General features: G+C 43.6%; 1 long non-coding RNA gene across 1 annotated transcript; it reads right to left on the reverse strand.

Annotated features, from left to right (window-relative positions):
- Nucleotides 1-329: 329 nt before the first annotated feature.
- LOC106576404 (uncharacterized) lies at nt 330-2,584 on the reverse strand. The gene is made up of 2 exons (XR_001321937.2): nt 2,464-2,584; nt 330-2,324 (listed from the first exon to the last, which is right to left on the reverse strand). It is a non-coding gene; the product is annotated as an uncharacterized lncRNA (long non-coding RNA).
- Nucleotides 2,585-5,621: the final 3,037 nt, after the last annotated feature.

Below are 5,621 nucleotides of genomic sequence, written 5' to 3' on the forward strand. Positions count from 1 at the left end.
ACCCATCAATATTGCCTTGATTTTTTATGGCAACACACTGGCACAAACGTACCATATTTTCCTTTGACAATTTATGAAAAGATTCAACACAGTGCTCTTACAGGTGTTAGGGGTCAAAGGTCATGATTGGGTGTGTTTTTTAATTTATATTTACATACGAAATGAGTAGGAATTTAGACTTTTTCAACCCCTGCGGCAGCCTTTCAGCATTTCATTTGAGAACACAAGTTTGTCTAGGTGTTGCGAAAACAATGCTTTGGTGTGTGTGTGTGTGTGTGTCATTTAAATAACAGTGCAGATGAGCAAAAGAAACAGAACGGTACAGAAGGTTAGCTGAATGCATAATTTATTCATCAAGTCTCACCATTGAAAATATGAAAGAAAACAAATGAAGAACGGCAACAACACAAAACACAAAAGAGCATTATTTATTACAGGAAAATCTAAGTCTGCCAGGAGATAGATTCTTAAAAGACAGAGATGCATGTATATACATACAAAGACTTCATATTAATGCATCAACTCAACTCAGGAAAACAGACAGGCACACACAGCCTCAGGCAGCAAATCCATTGGCAGTAATCTATTCCAACATATTCTCCCTGAAAGCTTGGAGGTCTATAGAAAACACTGTCAATAATTGATGCTCCTATCATGTGTTGTGATGTAGATTTATAGTGTGAACATTCATGTACATTAGTGAGGGTGTTGAATTATTACACTTCAGCTATGATGGCAGCTAGAAGTAGGTTTTATTTGTCATCATTATAAAGCACATAGAATAACATTTCACCCTTTACAGTGATTCATCTCAGGATTCTAATGTTCAGCCTATTTGGGGTTGGGAACCTGGACGAAACTCACCTCAGTTTAGATGGATGTAGTGGACCTACCTTAGCTTGAAGTATTCCATCCATTTGTCAGCAGAGAAATGTCATCCCTTTTCTTAAGGATTTCTTGAACAAGGTTGTTTGATAACCAGTGAATTACAGACTGGTTTTGAACTATATCTTAGGACCTTCTTTGGCTTTGTTACAGCCTTTAGTACTGGGCCTTTGTTGGTGGGTCTTTGAGAGTTGCTACTCTGTTTAGGCCTATGTGTTTGGAATTTCTCTTAAGAAGTCACTTAACGGTTGCATGTAGACCTAGAGTTAGACAGTAAACTCCACTGTAACTTCACCGCAGGGTATTTGCTCTGTGTGGAAAAGGAAGCCTTGGCTCTACTGGCCTGCACGTTGACCTCTCACCGTGTGTTTAGTGGCTTCTATCCCTACATGAACACATCTACCCTCACGTAGGAATAAAAAGCCATAAGACACAGCAGCAATCTCACAGGAGGAGGAGGAGGGACGGACATCACCTGAAGGAGGGCAAGGAAGAAAAGAGGGGGAGGAGAAGGAGGAGAGGAGAAACCGGTGCAGGAGGAGAAGAACAGTGGGACAGCAGGAACGGGGGGAGACACAGGCAGGGAAATGGAACTGAGAATAGGGAGTCAGGACATTAAGGGAACTAGCTACTAGCAGGGAACAGTCAAAATGGACAAGTGGAGGCTTGGCTGGACCGTGTGTGCATGACTGTGCATGTAGATTATCAGTAAAACACTTCTCGTCAGATCTCAAATTGTAACTCATCTCATCTCCCCTGTTTGTGTGTGAGAAACTGCCTATTTATGTGTCGGTTTGTCAGGTGATTGACATGTAGATTTCACTGACCATCCTCACTCAGGACCTCTCATGCTCAAACCATTAGGAATGCACCTCGGTTTCCTCCCTCACTTATGTACCACGACTAAGATATGCCTGCTTGTGGGTTATTGTGCGAGTGTATTCGTGCGTAAGCCAGGCACACGGCGATAAATATGCATGACTCTCTGCCGCTGATATCCTGCTTTGTATGGAAATGAGCTTGTGTAAGTTTAATAATGTAATCCCGGTGGATTGGAAAGCCGACACGTTGCAGAGCGGAATTTTAAACAGGGCTCTCCGCCTGTGGGCTCCTCATGGCTGGGATCAGACCTGGCTCTCCGTACAGCAGAGACACCATGAGAGCCTTCCCCTCTGCAGCCCAGGGCTTTGACATGGGGGCCAACGTTAATGAGGGGTACAAGAGAGGGAAGGCCAACTGGATTCTCATTGAAAGCCACTGTCACAACTACACCGCTGGATGCAAACAGCAGGACTGAACAACAAGGGACTGGAGTCAAGTTGGTGATGGGAACTGGAGTCATGTGAGGTTGAGTTCGAGCTGGATTGGAGCTTTTAAACTCCTAGGGCATGATGGGATTCTTGGGATTCATGGAGGGGGAGCCCAGCACATCTTGTGACCTGTTTTTAGAAAGAGGGGGGATAGGGGGATTACACAATTGCAGGTACAATTATAGACGTGGTCAATGCGTAAAGTATTATATAGACCGATAACCTCGCTCTATCTCTATAATAGATGTCTTCAGAAGACATGACTTACCTGTATGTGAGATGGTGACACCAGCCGACCCACCTGTTAATGTGATAATTGCTGACATGTTGGTCGCTGAAACAACTTCTTCCAAATGACTGGATTTTGTGGGGCCCTGAAAGAAGAACGGCGGGATAGATTATTATAATTATTATATAAAATAATATAAGTTTAATGCTGTGACAGTAACTATCACCATCGCTAAACATCACTATTGTTAATGGCAGCAGTAAAAATGGAGTTAGTAGTACTGCCATTAGCAGCACAATTGAAGCCTCCACTAAGACCATATTTGATAGATGTGCAAAAAATAGGTTTTCTTTTCAAAGGGTCCTATTTTGTTCCAAATAGTTCAGTATTACATGGCACACAATGAGCAGTGACATATTTATTGTAAAAAGAACGATTGATCTGCCTCAAACTGGCGCTATTGGAGAGACAGATTGCTCAAACATTTTAGCTCCAATAGCACTACATGAAAAATGGGCTATTTACACAACAGATGAATAATGACTCACTCTAACCATTAGTAGTGGACTCTGGAACTACCCCAAACTGCACAAAGGCCTTGCCATCTATTAACATGTTGTACATGAATAATTAAACTCCTATGAAGTGCTAATTAACGTGTAATTTATGTACTATCCACAGATTTGATTGGGTTCTGGCTCTGATGGATCTTTGGGTGCGATTTCACAGTGGGAACAGATGTATACTCGCGCATCTGAGAGAGCTACGGTTGCTAGTGATCATTCCCACCCCACTGAGAACAAAATAGCCCTCATATATCCCTGTAATCTGCATTAGCACTGGAGCGGGAGCCCCGAGACAGCAGCTAGGAAGATGAGTAATGGGCTACTGCTGTAATGGCTGCCCCTGAGCCACACCCAAAAACCAAACCTAACTGAATGCAAGAGAAAAGGCGATGTTAGTAGAAGGAAGCACCCCTCAACACGTTCTAATAACCAGCATCTCTCCAGCTATTACGATACGTTTCACGATGATACACCCGTTGAGCTAAAGACCAAGGTACACATCCAAGTCAGAAAACTTCCCTAGTACTGTAAGTCCCAACAAATCATGGTCCTCACACAGACGACTGCACTCAATAATTCAACACAACCAAGACCTGGCCTGAAGACCCCTTCCCAACTTAGGCAACAATTCTCTGAAGTCTTTCCCTGCAGCAAGATAGGACAGCCATATCTGATGTTGGAGAAGCCAAAGCCAGCATTTCACCCTTGAGGATGAAATAGCCTTCAAAATGTCATGATAAAATGCTCTTAAAAATCTAATCTGGCCTCCCCTGCAATCTTCCATTCAGGTTCTTTCTCGGTCTCTTTCTACCTCTCGTTCTCCGTAGCACTCCCACTCCCTTCGACTCCTCGATAAGTGAAAAGATTTTAGAGTAGGCAATAAAAGGCTCATCAGGACAAGCTGAAATGATTTCTTAATACGATGGCTTTTTAATGAGGACTGAACGAGACGGCCGTGTGGCTGATGGCAGGTCCCTCTTTATCTACGAGGGCAGGGCAGGAGGACCGATGGCACTTAAACACTCTGGCTGGCAACCCTCTCCACGGTGAGTGTGTGTGTGTGTGTGTGTGTGTGTGTGTGTGTGTGTGTGTGTGTGTGTGTGTGTGTGTGTGTGTGTGTGTGTGTGTGTGTGTGTGTGTGTGTGTGTGTGTGTGTGTGTGTGTGTGTGTGTGTGTGTGTGTGTGTGTGTGTGTGTGTGTGTGTGTGTGTGTGTGTGTGTGTGTGTGTGTGTGTGTGTGTGTGTGTGTGTGTGTGTGCGTGCATGCGGCTGTGGATCATTGATTGGCCTTTATTCAGCCTACTCTAGTCATTATTTTTTACTCTGAAAACCTGCCTCCTGCATTGTGAGAAGAGAGCTCTGCTATGATATATCTACCATATGATGACAATGTTATGAAAGACAAAAATATTGCAGTTAAAGCTGCAATATGTAACTTTTTGGGCGACTGGATTAAATTCACATAGAAATGTTAGTTATAGATCTGTCGTTTTTGCTTCTTTTACTTTTGGTTTTGTACACCAGCTTCAAACAACTGAAAATACAATATTTTTGGTTATTGAAAATATATTTCACAACGATTTAGATGGTACAATGATTCTATACACTATAGTTGCTTGTTTTGTCACATAAACTGAAATTAGGCGAACTATTATAATTTTAGCAACCAGGAAATGGCAGAGTGATTTCTACATAGTGCACCTTTAAATTGCTCTGCCTGTTGGTGAATGACTCGACAGAAGTATAGCATTAGGTTACAACTAACATAACCGTACATACTGCATTGATTCCGACTGGAAAAGTCTAACTTTGTTTGTAGAATTTGTTCTACACCATTCTTATATTCTTCCAGCATTCCTGTATGTTTGTCCTTATTCAACGTTATTTCTTGTCCTCTCTCACATCTCTCGCTTTCCTTCATTTCTCTCACTCTCTCTCTCATTTGACGGCTCTCAATGTGGATGAATGGTCAGAGTTGGCTGACTGCTATGAAACCTGGAGGTCATATTAGACCGAAGGCTTCACGAGAGGAAGAAGGGGTGAGGAGTAGCAAGATGGAGCGGAGGAGAGAGACCCCCTGCTAGGCAGACAACAAAACAGGTTTGCGAATCACCCGCGTGGGCATCCCGCCAAGCCGCCCCCCCTCATATAATCAAAGCCTGGTGCGGACACAAGGTCATTTCAACACCGGCTACGCCTCCCCAATTAGCATGCAGCCCCTGGCGTGGCCTGTCTGGGAGCAAACACGTGCATGGCGCGTCGCTGCCCTAATGAGCTGCCAGTCAGCAAGGAGCAGGCGGCAGGCGCAATGTAAAAACTTTCCCAGAGTGTTTGCGTGTGGTCTCATGTGCGGAAGAGGACACTCTAACCTTGAGAATACCATCCAGCCATATACTCTACAGGTCACCCTGTCAGCTCCCTTGGAGAACAGGTGCTAAACTAGTTCTGCTATTTTACTCCACAACTCTGCCCAAAGGTCCTCAGAACTGTGTCTGAACCACTACAGCACTAGAACTTCCAAAGCTCTGTCAATATTGCTTATACATATTTGCAAAGGCCCTTTCCAAAGACACAAACTGTCTTTGCATGTTCTGTCCCACTGACAAATAACATATTTAATGTCCGTTTCCAA

This window comes from Salmo salar, chromosome ssa17 (genome assembly GCF_905237065.1).
Source record: "Salmo salar chromosome ssa17, Ssal_v3.1, whole genome shotgun sequence".
Taxonomy (NCBI): Eukaryota; Metazoa; Chordata; class Actinopteri; order Salmoniformes; family Salmonidae; genus Salmo; species Salmo salar.